The following is a 22,384-nucleotide window of genomic DNA, read 5'->3' as shown; positions in this document are numbered from 1 at the left end:
CTGTCCTGGCTGCCTGCCCAGCTCCACACCAACAGTGACAAGGTGTTGATGATTCCCGCCCCCGCAGCAATCTCTACAGCTAGAAAGGTCCCTATTCTATCTGCCCTAAAGGAGGCCTGGGCCTGTAGACTTGGGAGCACATGGTGGGGAGACACACTCCTGCTGATTACAAGCACCCGCCTTTCCTCATCAGGACGCTGACCCTCATGCACTATCCTTGTGTTTGGGTGCATAGTGTCCTCTCTATGGATTTGTCTCATTCCAACAACCACAGGGCCACAGATTCTGTGACAAAGCCACCTGAACATCCTGTATAGAAAAGACACCATGGAGAGAATTGACGTTGGTGGCAGATTTTGAGCTTCAGTTAAAGACTCCTGCAAATTCATAAAACATGTCCTTTTCTGTGAATGAGGAGTTGTCATAACCTGCTTCAATTGGATTGATCTTGAGGCCCTAAGTGACATTACATTGTACAAATCATAGCTGCAAAGCTGAGTGAGGTCGCAATGACAAGTTCTGTGCTGTAGCTTCTGGAGGGAGGACCTAGCTTCATCATAGGTATACTATCATCCTATTGAAGATGATAGCAGATTATGAATTATAGCAGGAGGCTAATACAAGTTATGCACTGAATTTTGTCCTTCCCAAAAACTCACTTTGATTTCCTAACACATAGTGCTAATTTACTAAGTGAAACAGGCGTCATTAGAGCAATATTCCTGGAGTAAGGCAGCCTAAACTGTTTTTTTTACTGCAAGTAAAAGACTGGTTGTTGGACTAATGCAGAGCCAGCTGTGCAGTCGAAATTCCAGCATCCACACCAGTGCCCCCAGAAGCAGCACAAACCACAGTGCTGCCTGGCTGCATACCTGACCAATTTGCCTGGTGCTAAGCTGCTACATGTCCCCATTTAAAGGCCAAAAGTATAATGTGCCATACCTGTTACTGTGACTGCCTATCATATGGAAGCTGAGCATCCAGATGCATTCCTGTTGAATTCTTGCTCTTTCTTCTTTGTCACCATGACCTGAACTGATTGCATTTAGTTTCAATACTAAGTCAGACTGGCCAACTGTTAGGATGTATTTTCTTCAAGTTCATAATTAATATCCAGTTAACTCTGTGTGAGGGGAATCTGATTCATTCACTTTCCTTATAACGGGAAGCAAAAAGGATACTGATGGTCACAGGAACACAGAGATCAAGTTGACAATGTACAAACCACGTGGACAATGTACAAAGGGCAGAGAACTCAGGAGAAACCATGCCATGATGTGAAATCTTAATGTTCCAGAATTATGAGGAAAATAATCCTGTGTTATTAAATGACAGCCCTGAGAAACTCATACAGCCTTTTAGGAGACAAACAGGATATCTTCTTCAGGAACTACATGTGAATAGAATTGAATGACATCAAATTTCTCTACCAATGAAAGCCTGCACTGCAAGAAGAAATGGTAGTTCATATTGGAATATCCCTTCTTCCTTGAAGTATGAACATGAATGATGCCACAGAGGCTGATGGGGCTACAGTGATGTGTTGTGTGAGGTGATATGTTGTCATAAAATGTGTGAAAAAGTTTGATATTCTTTTTTGTTTAACCATCACTCCTTGTGAATAAAAACCTCTCCTGTAATGTGGCAGGTTAATAGGAAAAGTTTGGGACTCTTAAAACATACATGATGTAATATTGTATTTCAGGTTGAAAAGTCTTGTCTTTCTTTCAGCCTTCTTTTCAGTTGTAAATATGTATAGATTAGTCACAACCTAACAAGCAAAATAATCAACCCACCCCCACCCACGACCCTCACAATTCATTGATTATTGTTGGTTGGGAATCAACAGGCTAGAGTAAGTTTTCTTCCCTCCCTCCCTTCCTTCCTTCCTTTCTGCCTTCCTTCCTTCCTTCCCTTCTTTCTTTCCTTCTTTCTCTCTCTCTCTTTTCTCTATACTTTTTGCTCTGCTGAGCCTACACATTGAGCCACTCCATCCCTTTTCTGTGATGGGTTTTTTCCACATAGAGTCTCTGAACTATTTTTCCCAGCCTGGCTTTAATCCATGATCCTCCTGATATCTCCCTCATGTGTAGCTAAGATTACCTATGTGAGCCACTGTTGTACATCTAGTGAAGGTTTTAAAAGCATCTGGATAGGAAGATACTTTCTCTGTGACCACCTGGTCACATCATGATCTTTGTAACTCCTTTCTTTTATTTTTAATGAACTCCATTACCTCCATTACTACACTCACACATCCTGTTTGAATGCTTCTGTGTGGGACACAAAGAATGTGGGAATCTTCTGATCAGAGAATGCAGAGGGCTACAAGAATAAGACTGCTAAGTTGTAAGCCTTGTATAAGTACAGGAAGGGCAGTGGATTTTGACATGAGGTACTTGGGACAGGTAACTAAATAATAACAGTAGGAACATGAAGATTGTTTTAGAGAATTGAATATTGAAAATAAACTTGAGAACTATGATTTTACACTTATGCAAGTTGCCAGTGGATAGTAATGGAGATGAGATCCCATTGGAACCTGGACTGGGGGCCATTCAAGTGGTAAATGACAAGGGTAGAGCCCAGAGGAGTTGTCGTATTTGAATCTGGATCTTGGTTCCACCAAGGTGGTGACCTGTGGAGACCCTTCTGCACCCACTCTGTTCTCACAGAGGCACAGGTCATTGCCCATTGAACGGTGCAGTTGCTATTGGTCCAGGGAAGACATCATAATCAAAAGACTCCACCCTGATCTGCCTTGAGCTGTCCAGGAGTACCTATGAGTCAGCAGGCTGTATGGTTATCCTCAAAGGCACATAGCCATTAAAAATTCTTCTACCAAGTCATGTCCATAGGAGCGTATGCTTATATCTTCAATCTGGGAGGAAGACAAATTACATAGCCTGTGGTGTCTGGATCAACATCTGAATATCTGAATAGACAACCAGGTCTCCAACACTTAGGAGTAAACTGTTCTGTTAGAATCACAAAAATGTTTTTTCATTATTGTTAATAGTGCACAATTAAATTTGGTCTAGGAAAATCCATAGGCCATTATCCTGACTACTCATATCTAAAAGGCTCATGTGGCAATTTGGGAGAGTGTGTATAAACTGTTTCCATATGGTGTGTTACAGACACCCTGTGATTTTTGGGGAATCAGGTAGGCACTTTCTTTTTGAGATGGACCAGAATATCAATCTGAATGGAAGGATATTGTATTGTCTACATAAAATCTAAAGATGGAATGAGCTACTTCTGGTCACTTAGTGTGGTGGAATCCCTTCAAAAATTTAATTTCTTTGATATATTCCAAGGTCAAATGTTATGAGCAGGCCTTTCATAATAGAAGTAGTATCAGCACTGTAATGGTTATTTTTTAAGAGTACAGCTATAAGACGCTTATTTGAAAGAGAAATAAAAGTTGACCCTGCAGCACATCCTTTCAATCCAGAGGGGAGCTCCATTTATGTTATTTCCCTTATCAAAAATTCACTTCTTACAGGGGGCCAGTGACTCATGCCTGTAATCTGAGCTATTCATATGCAGAGATCAGGAGGATGACAGTTCAAAACCAGACCAGGCAAATAGTTCCCAAAAGCCTATCTTAAAAAAAAGCACTTCACAAAAAAGGGCTAGTGAAGTGGCTCAAGGTCTTAAGGTGTAGGGATGAGTTCTTTGTCACTAAATACATGGATCCTTTCTATTCAGCTACAGTAGTACCTCAGCATGGACAACTGTTCGGACATATTTCTGTCAAATTCATAACAAATACAGTTAATTTGGGGTTAGGCATGTTTGAGATCGGCTCTTACAGTATGTACCTGCTCCTTTGAACTGGAATCCTCCTGTTCTCTGCCTCCTCTGCAGCAAGAACTACAGGTGTGAGCCACCAGCATCTGGCCCTTTCAAATATTTAATTACTCTGGTAAGAGCCTAGATCAATGTGATGAGCAGGCATTTAAAAGGAAGAACAGCATCAGTACTCTAATATTTACTGTGTGATGAGTACAGCTTTAAAACAAGTATTAAAGTCAGGATTGTGATATGACCCAAAATCCAGAGAGATGCAGGTATTCTGCTATAGTGCTCATCAGTAATTCATTTCTTCAACTCAGTTAACTTTGCAAAGTCATGAATGTATGGAGAAAGGGCCTGCAGACCAAATCAGGGAATGAATATTTGGAGACCAGAATCATGGGGACTTCTCTTGAATTGAATAAGATATTCTGTGCTGTCTCACACATCCTGCTCTATACATTATGCATAGTGTGTTAGGAATCAGTTACCTTTAAAGATGGGATTGTGAACTTAATTCCAAAGTATTTTAGGGCTATTTCTTAAATACTAATAGAAATTCAATACTCGGCATAAATCCCATACACACATCTTTGACCATTGGATATTTTGTAGTCCTTCAGTCATCATACTGGTCTGATAGCTTTCTGTCCTGCCAATCTCAGGCACCATGCATCAGGGCCTTAATATGCAACCAATAGGCATATCTACAATGATTAATATCCTGCAATGAATGAACCGTAGATTCCATGTCTTCATGGGAACATTTCCAGGCATACTGTGGAATCACATTTGTATGCCATGGATAGAGATCAACTCAAAAATCACTGGATGTCCACCTAGAAGTCAGGGGGTCTTGTTCAAGTGGTAGAGTACTAATCTAGACAGTATGAGCTCATGTTCCAGCCAAAGTACCAGCCAGAAAGATAAAAATGTGTGTAGAACTGAATATGAATAATAAAACAAAGTCAAGACTTTGACCAAACCTGATATGGAACCAGGGACCTGTCACCACTACACTCAGGAAACTGAAGGATTTCTATTTTCAGGTACCTGAGGTACATGGTGTGTTTTGTGATACCCTAGGCAACATAGCAAGATCCTGTCCCCAAAACCAAACAGAATGGCCATGGTTGGATTGGCCTATAGTCTGTGCTACTCAGGAGGCAGAGTTCAGGACAAATATGATGGAGAGCAGTATAGCTAAGAAGTTCATGAAATGCAGTCTTGGAAACTCCCAACTGAAAACAGGGGTGGAGGTGTGGCTCAAGAGGTATACCTCCTGCATAACAAACATGAGGCCCTGAGTTCGAACCCAAGTACTACCAAAATAAATAAAAGAAATAAATAAGAGTTAAACAAAGTAAGTGTGGGCCAAGTTGTAGAGCCACCCTCACTCTAGGTCTTATATATCCAGTACAACAAATTGTATTAGTAGCACATAAGTTTCACATAGTATCACATGCATGTGGACATGTTTTGAAAAGGAAAAATTGTGAATTTAGGAGAATATAATAATGGTCAAAGGCACAAAAAACTGCTACAAACATCAGTGTGTAGATGAAATTCACTACAGGTTTTAGTTTTTTCCCCAAAATCAGTTCAAATGTGAACATACATAACTATTAATAAAGAAAGAAAAGCAAATTCTAATTTCATCTCAATGTGTGTGCATGTGTGTGTATGAAATTAGTCTAGAAACTTCTCAATTTTAAGAAAAGAATTAGATATCAATAACTAACTCTAATGTACAATATGAGGTATAATATTCAAATAATAAATATCAAGGAACCATAGAAGTTCTAATAGAAGAACACTGGAGAAAGTAAGTTCAGATGGTTATCCAGGTGAAAAATAACATTAAACCTGTCCTGCCTATCTCAAACAACATACATGAGGGCCTCAATATGGGTGCCAAAACATTTATAGGTGCAGAGACATTTAGGAAGCAAAGATCCCTTAAGTGGTGTATGACATACTCCTCCAGTGACTACTTTTTTGTGGCACTGGGATTTGAGCTCAATACCTTCACCTTGAGTCACTCCAACAACCTTTTTTGGTGATGGGTTTTAGAGTTAGGGTCTCACTAACTTTCCTGTTTGGTTTCAAAGTGTGATCCTCATATCTCTGCCTCCTGAGTAGCCAGGATTACAGATGTGAGGCACCAATACCAGCCCATTGCACACACCCACTGGTAGTTGCCTGCCAGGCCACTCCTCACAGCCAGAAGCAACTGAAGGGCGCCGTCCCCCAATTCCCCAAGCGAGAGAGTGTTGGGACAAAGGAGTCCGTGAAAGAAGAGAGAAACAGCAGAGGCAGGTTAATGTCAGGATAAACTGGAAAGGACTCTAGTCAAAGGGAGAGACCAGAGTGCCACCTCTAACAGGCTTGGGATTTATGGGGCTGTGCAGGGTGTTTTCGGGAGGTGGTCTTTGGGGCAGGTGTGCGGGAGGTCACAGTTAATGCAGGTGTGTTAGGGAGGGGTTGCATATTTCAGCTCTGGACGGTTGGTGCATCGCTTACTGGACACTGACGGTGACTGCGTCACTTAAGAGAAATGAAAAATGACTGCGGGGAAACAAGGCAAGGTAAGGTCACGTCAGAAATGGCAGAGTAGGGGGGGCAGCGGGTAAGCCTTGAGAGGCTGCCTGGTTTTAGGATGACCTTACTCTTGCTAAACAGAGGGGACCCCGGTGTAGCTGCCCTAAAGGAGGCCGGGCCTGTAGACTCGGGAGCACGCGGTGGGGAGAAGCACTCCCGCAGTCACCGACGCCCTCCCTTCCCCATCACCATGCCACACGCACGCACTGTCCTTGCCTTTCCGGGTATTCGCGTCCTCCCTAAGGGTCTCCCTGCGTCCTGAAACTCACAGGGAGAAATCGGATGTGGAAAAACCACCTGAGCATCCCGGACACAGGACACATCTGGAGAGGATTCCAAGACAGCTGCAGATGGCGAGCTTCAGTTAAAGACCCGCCCCAGATCGCAAAAGCCCGCCCTTTCCTCTCGGCATCTGTGCCTGATTGGATAGTGCTCATGCGGTTCCTCCAATGGGACAGAAATGAAGTTCTGAGTGACATCAGATCTCACCAATCAGCTGAAAAATGTCAGAACTTTAAATTCTCTGCTGCAGCTTCCTGAGCGAGGACCAACCTTCATAACAGACAGGTGTACTGACTTCTTAGTGATGATAGCAGGTTATGAATTATAGCAGGAGGCTAGTATATGTTATGAGCTGAATTTTGTCCCCTCAGAAAAAAAATTATGTTGATTTTCTAACAAATGGTGTTACGATCTAAGTGAAAGGGCGTCACAGGGGCAATATTTCTGGATTAAGGAACATTTTAATTGCCCTTTATTTTCTGGTTTTGGGCTAATTCCCAGCAAATGCAGTGCCTGAAATCCCAGAATCCACAGAATCGCCTCAGAAGCACAGCAAACCACACTGCCATGGACTGCACGAACTGATCCAGTCTTCCTGACACTAACCTGCTACAGGACACCATTTCTATGCCACCAGTCCAACCTCACAATCGTTAACAACGCCAACTTTATGACAGAAGCTATGCTTCACGGACCTTCCTGTCGCCAACTTGCTCTTTTTTCTTTATCAATAAGACACGTACCCTTCCATTCAGTTACAGTAGAACTTCAGTCTGCAAAACTGTCTGGACATATGTCTGTCAAATTTATAACAAACAACACTCCAGTTAATTTGGGGTGCCCTAATCTGATTCATATACTTTGCTTACAGCAGGAAAAATAAAGGATACCATCAGTCACTAGAGAACACGACGGGAACAAAGAAATAAAAATTCCAATGTAAGATCAAGGAGCGAGATCTCAGAAGAAAGCATTCCATTCAAAAGCTTCATGTTATGTGAGTAAATGTAAAAACGAAAAAATAAAAACAAATATGAAAAATTAAAAAACCCCAAACCTTGATAGTTCAGACTTAAAAGGAAAATAAATGTATGAGAATAAATGATGGCTTCCAGAAGCTCATACAGCCTTTTAGGATACACACAGGATTTTCCCTGCAGCATGTGTATGAGCTACAGTTGAATGACATCAAATTTCTCTAGCATTGAATGCGTGCACTGCTATAGGAAATAATATCTCAGCAGTGTGAAGGTGACTCATGCCTGTAATCCTAGCTACTCAGGAAGCAGAGTTCAGAAGAATCATGGATGGAAGCCAGCCAGTGAAAATAGATTGAAAGACCCTATGTCAAAAAAAACCCAATGCAAAAAAGGACTGATGCAGAGGCTCAAAGTACAGGCCATGAATCCAAATCCAAGTACTAAAAAAATAAAAAAGAGTAAGAAAAGAAATGACATTTCCTACTGAAATAATGCTTCTCCCTTGGACAATGAACATGAATGAGGTCACAGATGTCAATAAATATGTGACATAATTTGATATGATTTGTAATGTAACCATTGAACTTGTGAAGAAACTCTCTGTTAAGACTTCTGACTTCTAAGTCTTGGAAAAGTTCTGGAAGGGAAGTGTAGATGAGTGGTACATGGTGAACTTGGGAGAGGTAACTGAAAAAGTAAAAGGAATAGCAAGATCCAGACTCTTTGGACTATATTAAAGTGAAGATAATATCAGATCTGTGACTTTGTATTTATGCCAGTTGCCAGGGGGTAAAAAGGAATGCATATGTTATTGGAACCTGGACTGTGTGTCATCCAAGTAGCCAAGTCCAAGGGCAGAGTCCATAAGAGTATCAATATTTGAATGTGTGGCTTGGCCCCACCCTAGTCCTCTTTAAGCCCTGCCTGTGGAGAACCTTCTGCATCCACTGTCATCCATCACAGGTGATGGTTGGTAATGTGGTACACCTGCTATTGGTTCCAGGAGATTGATATCATGGAGCCCCACATTGATCTGCATGGAGCTCTGCAAAAGAGAGCTCATCAGTCAGGCCAGGATGCCTGAGCACTCTGCACTGTAGTCCCAAATGGACTTGGCCATGCTGGGGAAACCAGAAGGCAGTTTCATGACTTCTCAATGGAATCATGTAGAATGGGTTTAATGTGGCAATTTGGGGGCAATGTGAATAAAATGTTTTCAAACAGTCAATTAGAGATTCACTGATATGTCCCTCAGTATGATTCTGGGGAACCATGTAGGCACTCTATTTCCAAGATGTAACACAATTTCAAACTTTCAAAGAAAAGAGTGTAACAAATATTTCATTGTTTGTATAAACTCTAAAGATGGAATGTGGTACTCCTGACCAGTTATTGTGCTGGGATCCCTTCAAAAAAATTTGGTGGTGCTGAAGCTGAACTCAGGGCTTCAGGCTTCTTTGGCAGGTGCTCTACTATTTGTGCCACTCTCCAGACCTTTTTTGTGTTAGGTTTTTTGTTGTTGTTGTTATTGGGGTTGGACTCAGGCCCTACTCCTTGACCCGCTCCACCAGCCTGTTTTTTTTTTTCTGTGATGGGTTATTTTTAGAGAGGTTTTCATGAACTATTTGCATGGACTGGCTTTGAAATGTGTTCTTCCTGTTCTGTCCCCTGGTTATGTATGTTTACAGTTGTGAGACACTGGCATCAGTTCTGTGTTAGGTTGTTTTGAGATAGGGTCTTCCCATTTGCCTGGGCTGGCTTCAAACCATGGTCTTCCTGATATCTGCTTTCTGAGTAGTTCACATTACAGGTTTGACCCACCAGCAGCTGGCTTATTCACACTTTTCATTTCCCTGTTTGGAGACAAGGTCAAATGTTATGAGCAGGCATTTCGAAGGAATAGCAGTGTCTTCACTGTACTGTTTACTGTTTCATGAGTACAGCTTTCTTAAGAAAGGTATTTGAAAGAGAAAGACCAGGTGACCCTGTTGCACATCCTAAATTCATAACTCACAATCCAGTGTGGTGTTCCTATTCTTTTATGGTCCTTATCAATAAATTTGTAGCACTGTGGGGAAGTATGTGAATGAAGATAGAAAAGTCTGATGAAAAAAATCAAAGAATGAATGATACTAGAACAGAATTATGGAAACTTCTGATGAATAATATATTCTGTGCTGTATCAATCTCCCTTCTCTACACATTATGCTGGGTGTTTTAGAAATTAGTGACCTTTGAGGGTGTGACTATGAATGTCACACAACATGTAGGAGTGTTTTGAATGGGTAAGTTTGTAGCTATTTCTTATATAGCTTTTTCTTTTCATTCAATATAAATCCAATACTTTCTATAAATGTCTGCACCATTCAATCTTGCAATGTAAATTTCAGTAGCACTTCAGGTCATCATACTGGTTTGATACCTTTCTGTCCTGCCAATTTCAGACAAGACACCTCAGAACATCAATATGCAACTAACAGACAAATCTACAGTGATTAATATCCTGCAACAAAAGGCTATGTGTTCCATGTGTTCATGGGAACATTTCCAGGCAGGCCATGGAAACATATTAGTATGTCACATATATTGCACCACTGAAAATCACTCGATGTCCATGGTTCAAGTGGAATAATACTTACGTAGTCAGTATGAGGTCAAGCTCAAACCAAAGTACCATCCAAAAACATCAAAAACTGTGTAGAATTCAGTGTCAAAACAGCTTTGGTCAGAACTTTGACCAAAGCTGATATGGACCAGGGGCATGTCAGCACCACAATCAGGAAGCTGAAGTAGGAGGACGACCAGATTAGGTAAATGAGCTACATGGTGTGTTTTGTTGTACCCTTGGCTACATAGCAAGATCCTGTATCAAAACCCAAAGTTGAATGACAATGGTGGGTCAGGCCTAAAATCTTAGCTACTCAGGATGCAGAGTTCAAGACAATCATGGTTGGAGGGCATTCCAGGCAAATAGTTCACAAAACCATCTGTATTGTGGTGGTAACACCCAACACAATACAGGGCTGGAGGTGTGGTTCAAGAGGTAGAGATCATGACTATCAAGCATGAGGCCCTGAGTTCAGACCCAAGTATCACCAAAAAAAATTAAATAAATAAATAAGAGGCAAATAAGAAAACATGGGGCATGTTCTAGAGCCTAGCCTCACTCTAGGTCTTATATATCCTGCACATCAAATGGTGTTAGCAGTACCTGAGTTTCACATAGTATCACATGCATGTGTTCTTGTACATGTGGTTCTTGGCCCCACCCTGGTACTCTTTAATTGCTACCTGTGGAGACCTTCTGCACCCACTCTCATTCCCACAGAGGCACAGGTCATGTTTGGTGATTTGGTGCACCTGCTATTGGTCCAAACAGACTGGGAAATCAAACAGTCCCATGCTGATCTACAGGAAGCTATACAACAGAGTGCTCTTCAGTCAGCCAGGAGGCATCAGCACCCTGCCTGGTTGTGCCCAAATGGACATGGCTATGCTCCAGAAACCATTCACCACTTTCATGAACTCTCAGTATAATTATGTAAAATGTTTTCAACAATTTAGGGCATTAGAAACTCACTGATAAGTAATTCCCTATGATTTTGGGGAATCATGTGGGCATCCTCTATCTAAGATGTTACATTAAAACTTTGAAAAATAGCAGGAGTTAACATATATTATAGTTTTGTATAAACTCTGAAAATGGAACATGGTATTACTGGCCACCTGTTCTGTGCTGGGATCCCATGAAAAAACTTTAGAGATTTCTGGAGTTTGGACTAAGGGCCTCTTGCTTGCTCAGCAAGTGCTCTACCACTTCACCCCTCCACCAGCCCTTTTGGGGTTAGGTATTTTCAAGTTAGGGGCTTACCAACTATTTGCCCCATCTGTGTTGGAACTGTGATTCTTCTGATCTCTGCTTCCTGAGTAGCTAGGATTATAGTTGTGACCCACCAGTGCCCTGCTCTTTCAAATAACTGATAGGAGCAAGGTCAATGGTTATAAGAAACCATTTCAAAGAAAGAACAGTGTCAATACTTTAATGTTTACTCAGGTGTTTTTCCCCAGAACTGGGGCTTGATCTCAGATCCTCCAATTTTTGCCACTCCAGGAGCTCTTACTATTGTGACAGATTTTTCAAGAGAGTGTCCTGCAAACTACTTGTCTGGGATAGCTTTGAACCAGGATCCTCCAGATATCTGCCTCCTGAGTAGCAAGGTTTCAGGTGTGAGCCAGCAGGGCTACGTTAATCCTTACTATTTTATGAGTAAAGTTTTAAGACAGGTATTAGAAAGAGATATTACTGGTGACCTGATGTGACCCACAATCCTTAGTGGTGCTTCTTTTCTCATATTGTCCTTATCAGTAATTAATTTCTTCATCTAAGTGACTGTAGTTAAAGACGTGAATGTAGAAAGAAAGAGCCTGATGATGAAGTCAGGGAATAAATGTTTGGAGACCAGAATCATGGGATCTTCTCATGAACTGAATAAGATATCCTCTGCTGTCTCCCCCTTCCTGATCTATACATTATGCCTTGTGTTTTAACAGTTAGTGACTATTAACAATATGACTTTGAACCTCACCCAGTGGTATTTTTTTGAGGGTAACTTTGTGGCTATTTGTTAAATACTAATAGAAATCCAATACTTTGCATAAATGCCCCCCATCCTTGGCCCTTGAAATGGAGTTTTCAGTAGCCCCTCAGGCTGTACAAATGGTTTGACAGCTTTCTGTCCTGCCAACCTCAGACAACACACACCTAAAGACATAAATGTGCAACCAACAGACAAAGAACAAATAACCTCCACTGAAAGAACCATGTGATATATAGCTTCATGTGAACATTCCCTGCCATCACATGGAGTATTAGCATGACACAGAGAGCTCAACTGAAAAATAACTGCAAGTCTGAGTAGAAGGCAGAGTGCCCTGCTCAATGAAAGAAAACTTGGCTAGCAAGTATGAGCTCAAGTTCAAATTTTAGCATCAAAACTGTAGAACTGAGTGTGAGTGGCCAAACAAATCAACACTTTGACTAAATTTGTTGTGGAGCCAAGGACCTGCCATCACCATACTCAGAAACTGGAGATAGGGGGATCACTAGTTTCAGGTTCCTAATCTACCTGTTGTTTTTATGATACCCTGAGCTACATAGCAAGATCTTGTATCAAAAACCAACGTAGTATGGCATTCGTGGGTTAGGAATAATATCTTAGCTACTCAGGAGGCAGAGTAGAGGACGATCATAGTGGGAGGAAAGTCCAGGCAAATAGATCACAAAACCCCATCTTGGAAATTCTCAACTGAAAGCAGGGCTGAAGGCATGGCTCAAGAGGTAGTGCATTTGCTAGGAAGCATGATTCCATGAGGTCAAACCCATAAAAAAGGAAATGAAATAAATAAATAAGAGGCAGATAATAAAGTTTTCAGCATGCTCTAGAGCCCAGCCTCACACTAAGGTTTAAATATCAACTAAAACATATAGTACTAGCTCCACCTAAGTTTCATAGATTGTCGCATGCATGTGTTGTATTACATGTGGACATGTTTTGAAAAGGAAAAATTGTGAATTTAGGATAAAAGTGTAGAAAGGAACATATAAAACTGGGTTACATACCACAAGTGTGTAGATAAAACTCATCACAAGTTTAAGTTTTCCACCAAAATCAGTCCAAATGTCAACACATATAATTTTTAATCAACAACCTAAAAGCATACCTGTGTGTGTGTGTGTGTGTGTGTGTGTGTGTGTAAGAAATTAGCCTAGAAACTTCAAATTGTATGAATAGGAGTAGCCAGCATTATCTGACACTAATGCACTTTATTAAGCTATAATACTGAAATAATAAACACCAAGAAATCTCAATACACACAATAGTCATCAAAGAACCTATGTGGATGTATGTTTCCTATTTTTAACCATGTGAAAAATAACAATCAATTTATCCTTGCAATTGCAGACAACACACAGGACCTTAATATTGCCCGAGCAGAATTTATGTGTGTGGAGACAATTAGGAATAACAGATCTCTTAAGAGGTTTATGGCACTGTCCTCCAGTAACTATTTTTTTCCCTACAGTACAGGGTTGTGACCTCAGGACCACCACCTTGAGTCAATTCAACAACTCTTTTTTGTGATGGGTTTTTTTCAAGTTAGCATCTCACAAACTATTTTCCTGGGCTGGATTCCTCTGATCCTCCTGATCTCTGCCTCCTGAGTAGGTAGGATTACAGGCATAAGCCACAAGTGACTAATTGACAGCCTAGACTATAACAAATTTGCCTTGTTAATGTACTGTATAAAAGAGCAGAACACCTGCAGTATGAACACAGCAGTCAAAATGGCTATTATAGGAAGTTGTGAGGCCAGGTACCAACAGCACACCCTATAATCCTAGGTATTTGAAAGGCTGAGATCTGAGATCCTGAGGATTAAACTTCCATACCAGAATTCCAAGACAGACTGGGAGAACCCACCTCCAAACTAACCATAGCAACATGGATTGCTGGTGGGGCTCAAGGGCAGAGTGCCTGCTTTGCAACCCTGAAACCCTGCCATCAAAACACCAACTGCCCCTTTCTGTGCATAGTAAGTAGTTGAAGCATAATATGTGATTGAGAGGACATGGATACAGCAAGAATGGAGCCCTGGTACGCTGCTGGTGATAATAAATTTTAATACAACAGTTTTGGAAAATAGATTATTGGTTCTTCAAAAAACTAATCATTGAACTGTCAGATGATCAAAAAATCACAATTCTGGGTATGCACTGAAAACAACAAATTTCAGAAGGTCCAAGATGTCTGCACTCCGATGTTCACTGAAACACTACTGACAACATCTAAGAAACATAAACAAGTAAAGTGCCATTGACATGAGTGTATAGACCAAGATTCCTCCCAGCTGCTTTGAGAGCCTCTGACCAACCTCTCAGGCTGTTCTACAGGAGAGTTTCCAGGGGCTGCTATTCACTAGAAATGCCAAAGGAGCAGACACAGGACAGCGTGGGCACCTGAAGACAGTCAATCAGTTAATTCTGCAAGGTCTGCTAAGACATTCTGATTTGGCGCCAGTACCAGGGGGACACAAAAAGAGAAACACCATTCAAAACAAACAAACAAACAAACAAAACAGGGTCAAGTGATTCCTCTTCTCTGCCTTGTTGTCATATGCACAAACAGAAAAATAATAAGGATCCTTTCAAAATCCTTTTATCCAGCACTTGGAGGAAAAAGTGTCTCTTTGAAATGTACCAGGAGCAATAAATAGTTGATGAAAGCGTGAAAAGGGGAAGTCAGTGTTTGGGAATGAGGAATGGGAGGATATTCAAGGATTTATTGTTAGACGAAAGAGGTACTGGACAGGCGGTTAAGAACGTTTGTGTTTGGATTTAAGACTTTTCCACATATTTGGAAAGTTGGGGTCTAACAGATGCACACAACAAAAGGAAGACTGACTAGGGGACCCATGGCCCAAAGATCTTACTACCATCTCCATAAACCTGCACACCTCCACATACCTGTATCTAAGGAGACCATTAGAAACACATCCTGCTCTGGCTGCCTACCCAGCCCCCTCCTTCACCCACTCCACCATTCTTTATTGTCCCTGTCCCCAGAATTAAATGGGCACACTGGCATTTGTATGGACAGGGAAGGTTTAAGTAGCACAGATCCTTGTGTATTCCCTTAAGAGCATTATGGTATAGTCCTACGGTGGCTACTTGAAAACCTGGGTTCTAACAACTTTCCTCGGGGATTTTTGTGTCAAATAGCAGACTACCTGCAGCTTAAGCACAGATGACACTGTGGCTATTATCAAGAAGTTGAATGTCAGGCAACAGTGGCATACCCCTGTAATCCTAGTTTCTTGAAAGGCTGAGGTAGTGAGCCCTGACAAACTTTGTGAGTTCACTTGCCTCCAAAATAACCACAGCAATGTGCACTGCAAGTATGGCTCATGTGGGCTAGTGTCTGCTTTGTACAAATGAAGCTCTGAGTTCAACCCTAGTCCTGCCTAGATTCCCCAACCTTCCAAAAATGAGGAAGGATATCTTGTGTTGGAGAGGACACAGATATAATAACAAATAAGGAGCCCTGGTACACTGCTGGTGAGATTAAATATTAATACAAAAAATTTTGGAAAATAACTTGAAGTCTGTTCAAGTTATTGAAAAACTAACCATTGAAATGCCAGATGATCCAAAAACCACAATTCTCTGTAAGCATCCAAAACAACAGATATCAGAAGGTCCAAGATGGACCTTCTTCTGCTGTCACTGTAACACTATTGACAGCAGCTAAGATATAAAAACATGTAAACTGGCTTTTTTATGAGTGTATACCCAAGATTCCTCCCAAATGCTCTGAGAGACTCCAAACCCACACCTCAGGCTGTCCAACAGAAAGGTCTCATTACAAACACCAAGGGACCAGACACAGGGCAGCTGTGGGCACCTGATGACAGTCAATCAGTCAATTATGAAACCCTGGATCAGAAATGTCTACCAGGACATTCTGATTAGGTGTCAGTGCTAAAGGGGACACAAAAAGAGAAACACTATTTGAAACAAACAAACAAAAAATAGAGGGCATGTGATTCTTCAACTCTGCCTGCTGTCATGTACACAAATAGATAAATATTAAGATTGTTTAAAAATCCTTGCCTCTAGTACTTGGAGGGAAAAGGATGAAATACTATCTGTTTGAACTGTACCACAAGGAAAAATGTAGTTGGTAAAAGTGTGGAAAGTGGAAGTCGGTGTGTAGGAGGGTTCATTTTTACCTGCATCCTCACCAGAATTTGTTGTTGGTTTTCTTGATGATAGCTATTCCAACAGGATCCATGTGGAAACTTTAATGAGGATTGGTATTTCCTTTATGGCCAGGGATGGTGAGCATTTTCTCATGTGTTTTTTGGCCATTTGGGCTTCCTCCTCTGAAAATGTTCTGTTTAGTTCAGCCTCCCTCTTCTCTATCAGTTCATTAATTTTGGGGTAGTTTAGTTTTTTGAGCTCCCTGTGTATTCTGGTTATCAATACTTTGTCTGATCATAGCAAGCAAACATATTCTTAAAGAATGTGACTTTGAACCTCACCCAGGACTGGTTTTAGAGGGTAAGACTGTGCCTACTTTTTATATAGCAATAGAAATCAAATACAGTCCTTAAAATCCCTACCATTGGCTCTTGGAAGATAAATTTCAGTAGCACTTCAGGTCGTCATACTGGCTTGACAGCTTTCTCTCCTGCCAATCTCAGACAACACACATCAGGACCTAAATATGCAACCAACAGACATAATCACAATGATCAATATCCTGCAACAGAACAACTATTTGTTCCAAGTCTTCATGGGAACATTTCCAGGCATGTCATGGAATCATATTAGTATATCATGGAAAGAGCTCAGTTTAAAAATCAGTGGATATCTGTGTAGAGGCAGGAGGTCTGACTCAAGTGAGAGGATATTTGCCTAGCAAGTATGAGTGCAAGTTCAAACCAATGTATCCTCAAAAGACATCAAAATCTGTGTAGACAATGTATATGACAAATTAATGTCAAGATTGAACAAAACTGATATGGAGCCATTGACCTGTCATCACAACGCTCAGGAAGATGAATTAGCAGGATCACTAGCTTCAGTGGTCTGAGCTACATGGTGTCTGAGCTACATGATAGCCTGGACTACATATCAAGATTCTGCTTCAGAAAACAAACTAACATGGCAATGGTGGCTCACCCCCATAGTCCTAATTATTCAGTATAGCGATTAGGATGATCATGGTTGGATGACAGTCCAGGAAAATAGTACAGAAGACCGTATCTCAGAAATATCCAAGGCAAAACAGGGCTAGGAGAGTTGCTCCAGAAGTAGAGTGCCTATGTAGCAAGTATGAGTCCCAAATAACAACCAAAATAATAAAAAAGAAGAGGTAAACATGAATGTGTGGGGCACCTTAAGAGACCAGCCTCACACTAGGTTTTATATATACAGAAATGCAAATAGTATTAGCACCACTTAAGTTTCACTTAGGTATCACATACATGTGTTGTTTCACATGTGGACATGTTTTGTAAAGGAAAAATGGTGAATTTAGTGTTAAATAAAAATGTAGAAAGGCACCTAAAAACAAAAGCCACAATTCTGGTTATGAATCTGAACTAGTAGATATCCACAGGTCCAAGATGGCTGAACTCCAATGTTCACTGTAGCATTATTGACAGGAGCTTAGCTATGGAAAAGGCACTTGCCTTTTACATGAGTGTATATTCAGATATTTGTATGAGCTGTCTGGACAAGCTACAAACCCACAACTCAGCATTCTGTACACAGTTCCCAGTGGCTGCTATTCACTAGAAACTCCAAGGGGCCAAACCCAGGCCAGCTGTGGATACCTGCTGACAATTCTGTAGTAATATACATTATCAGACAATAATATTGAAACAATAAACATCAAGTACCACAAAAAACACAGTATTCATTGAAAAATGATGTAGAAGTAAGTTTCATATTGTTAAACATATAGCAAAGAACACTGAATGTGAGTAGACTAAACAACCCAAACAAAAGGCAGATGTTGTAACTGAGGACACAGCACTGTGGTAAGAGGGAATGGTCAGAATTTTCAAAACTTTGGGCTCAATTCCCAGAAGCTATAGCACTTACAGGGAGTCCTGACTATTGCTCCACTTCTACACTCCCTTATAAAGAAGTCATTCCAAAAACCTTTCTTTGATGGGTTTATTCTAGTTAGCATCTCACCTTTCTTATAACAAGAAACATAAAGAACATTGACAGTTACAGAAAACATGAGAATAAAGAGATCAAGATGACAATGTATGTATCACATAAGAGAGGTATCAGGAGAAACCATTCCATCCAAAAACTTTATGCTCCAGAATAATGAGGAAAATAATTGTATGCTATGAAAGGGCAGCCTTCAGAAGCTCATGCAGCCTTTTAGGACACACTTAGATTTTCTCTGCACAAAGGCACATAAAAAACTGTGTTACATAACTCAGGTGTGTACATAAAACTTACTACAAGTTTTAGTTTTTCCCTAAAATCAGTCCAAATGTCAAGATATACGATTATTAATAAAGAAACAAAAGGCAAATTCTAATCTCACTTCAATATGTGTTTGAAATTATCCTATACAACTGAATTGTAAGAATAGGAGAAGCCATCATTACCTGACTCTAATGTACATATAATGTATAATATTGAAATAATAAACACCAAGGAATCGCAATACATACAATATTCATAGAAGAATGAATGTGAACAGACATTTAAGAAGAAATGACCCCTTAAAAGGTGAATGACACAGTCCTCCAGTGACTATTTTGTGGTACTGGGTTTTGAACTCAGTACCTCAAAATTGAATCACTCCAACAACAGTTTTTCATGATGGGATTTTAGAGTTAGGATCTCACAAACTATTTGCCTGTGCAGGCTTCAAAGTGTGATCCTCTGATCTCTGCCTCTGAGTAGCTGGGGTGACAGACATGAGCCTCCAGCACACGCACAGGACACACACCCAGTCCTAGCTGCCTCCCAGACTCCTCTCCACAGCATGAAGAAACTGAAGAGCGCTCACCCCAATGCCCCACAGCTAGTGGGTCTCAGGACAAAGGTGTCCAGGAAAGAAGACAGAAATGGGAGGCTTGGCTCAACAGCAGAGGCAGGTTTATGTTGGGATAAACCTGAGAGGACTATAGTCAGAAGGAGAGACCAGAGTGCCGCCTCCAACAGGCTTGGGATTTATGGGGCTGTGCAGGGTGTTTTCGGGAGGTGGTCTTTGGGGCAGGTGTGCGGGAGGTCATGGTTAATGCGGGTGTGTTAGGGAGGGGTTGCATCTTTCAGCTCTGGATGGTTGGTGCATCGCTTACAGGACACTGACGATTGGCTGCGTCACTTAAGAGAAATGAAAAATGACTGCGGGAAACAAGGCAAGGTAAGGTCACGTCAAAAATGGCAGAGTAGGGGAGGCCAGCGGGTGAGCCTTGAGAGGCCGCAAGGTTTTAGGATGACCTTAATCTTGCTGAACAGAGGGACCCCACGGCACAGCTGTCCTAAAGGAGGCCGGGCCTGTACACTCGAGAGCACGCGGTGGGGAGAAGCACTCCCACAGTCACGGACGCCCTCCCTTCCCTGTCACCACGCCACACGCACGCACTGTCCTTGCCTTTCGGGGTGTTCGCGTCCTCCCTAAGGTTCTCCCTGCGTCCTGAAACTCACAGGGAGAAATCGGATGTGGAAAAACCACCTGAGCATCCCGGACACACTACACACCTGGAGAGGATTCCAAGATAGCAGCAGGCTGCGAGCTTCAGTTAAAGACCCGCCCCATCTCAAAAGCCCGCCCTTTCCTCTCTGAATCTGTGTCTGATTGGACAGTGCTCATGCGGTGCCTCCACTGGACAGCGATTAGTGTCCTGAGTGACATCAGATCTCACCAACCAATAGCTGAAAGATGTCACAATGTCAAATTCTCTGTTGCAGCTTCCTGAGGGAGGACCTACCTTCATCACAGAACAGGTGTACTGACATCGTATTGATGATAGCAGGTTATGAATTATAGCAGGAGGCTAGTGTATGCTATGAGCTGAATTGTGTCCCTCAGGAAAAAAAATCATGTTGATTTTCTAACACACAATGTTAGCGACTAAGTGAAAATGTCTTCCCGGGGCAATATTTCGAGATTAAGGGACACTTTAATTGCTCTTTTTTTCTAGTTGTTGGGCTAATGCCCAGTCGTTGCTGTACCCGAAATTCCAGAAGTAGCTCAGAAGCCTGGCAAACCCTCTGCTGTAGGACTGCACTGACTGGCCCAACCTTCCCTGTGCTAACCTGCTACAGGACACCATCTCTATGCCACCAGTCTGACGTATCACAGTCATTACCATTGCCAACTTTATGACATAAGCTAAGCGTCCAGAGGCCATCATGTCTCCATCTTCCGTCCAGACCCACAATCCAAGGGTGTCTGGGAGACTCAACCTCCAAAATGACCACAACATCGTGGTCTGGTGATGTGCCTCAGGGCGTAGAGTGACTGCTTTGCAAGAACGAAGCCATGCTTTCAAACCAGAGTTCCTGCTAACTTCTGCTTTTCATCCACAATAAAAAATTGAAGGATAACATGTTTGAGAAGACATGGATATAGCAAGAATGGAGCCCTGGTATACTACTGGGTGAATAAATTGTAATACAGCCATTTTGGAAAACAAACAGAAGATACTTTAAAAAGCTAAACCTTGAACTTCAAGATGATCCCCAAACCACAATTATAGGTATATATCCAATAAGAAATTTCGGATGAGAAAGACAACTGCACTCCAATGTTAAGTTTAGCAGTACTCATGGCAGGTAAGAAGCAGGAAACAACAGTTCCTTTGACATGAATTGATAGCCCGAGATTCCTCCATCTGCTCTTGGAGGCTCCACACCTTAGACAACTCCACAGGAGAGGTTCTGGGGGCTGCTATTCATTAGAAATGCCAGGAGTTCCAGTCACAGGACAGCTGTGGGCACCTGATGACAGTTGTGAAGACCTGGGTCAGAAAAGTCTCCAAACACATCTAGGCAGAGTTCATGAAACCCCATCTTGGAAATTCCTAACTAAAGTAGGGCTGGAGTCATAGCAAGAATGAGACCTTAATTCAAACCAAATACCACCAAAATAAAAAAGAAATAAGAGGTAAACATGTAAGTGTGGGGCAAGTTCTAAAGTTGAGCCTCAGTCTACGTCTTTATATGTCCGGTACAAGAAACAGAATTAGCACAACCTAAGTTTCATATAGTGTCACTTGTCTGTGTTGTTTCACATGTGGAAATTTTTTGAAAAGGAAAAATTGTCAATTTAGGATGAAATAGAAATGGACAGAGGTACATAAAAAACTGTATTACATACCTCAGGTGTATAGATAAAACTCACAAGTTTACATTTTCCCCCAAAGTCAATCTAAATGTGAACATATTTAATTTTTCATTAAAAAATACAATTAAACTCTAAACACATTTGAATGTGTGTGTTTGTATGTATGTGTATTAAATTAGTATATGTATGTGTATGAAATGTGTGTGTATGAAATTAGTCTAGAAACTTCTCAATTGTAAGAATAGTCATTCATCATTAACTGATGGTATGTACATTATTAAGTGATATTAAAAAAATTAAAACCAAGGACTAAAAATACACACAATATTCATAGAAGAACGTATGTGAATGTTTCCTATTGTTAGCCAGATGAAAAATAACATTGTGTCCTGCCAGTTTCAGACAACATATATGAGGACCTCAATATGGGGCAGTAGCATTTGTATGTGCAGAGACATTTAGAAAGCACAAATCTTTTCTTTGGCTTTTGGCACAGGCCTCCAGTGCCATTGTTTTTCAGGGGTACTGGGGATTTAACTGAGGACCTCCTCCTTTGGGACTCCAAAAACCATTTTCTGTAATTTTTTTCCAGTGAGGGTCTCACAAATAATATGCCTGGGCTGCCTTCAAACTGATCCTCCTGATTTCTGCCTCCTGAGAAGCTAGCTATCAGGTGTGAGCCACCAGCTCCCAGCCTCCAGTGACCACTGGAGCCTGGATTATAATAACTTTCACAAGGGAATGTAATGTGAGAAAAAACACACTATGTGCCACTGGTACACAGAGTCAGAATGGCTATTATTATGAAGTTGACTGGCCAGGCACTGGTGG

This window comes from Castor canadensis, chromosome 14 (genome assembly GCF_047511655.1).
Source record: "Castor canadensis chromosome 14, mCasCan1.hap1v2, whole genome shotgun sequence".
NCBI classification, from domain to species: Eukaryota; Metazoa; Chordata; class Mammalia; order Rodentia; family Castoridae; genus Castor; species Castor canadensis.
This window is presented reverse-complemented; position numbering follows the sequence as displayed.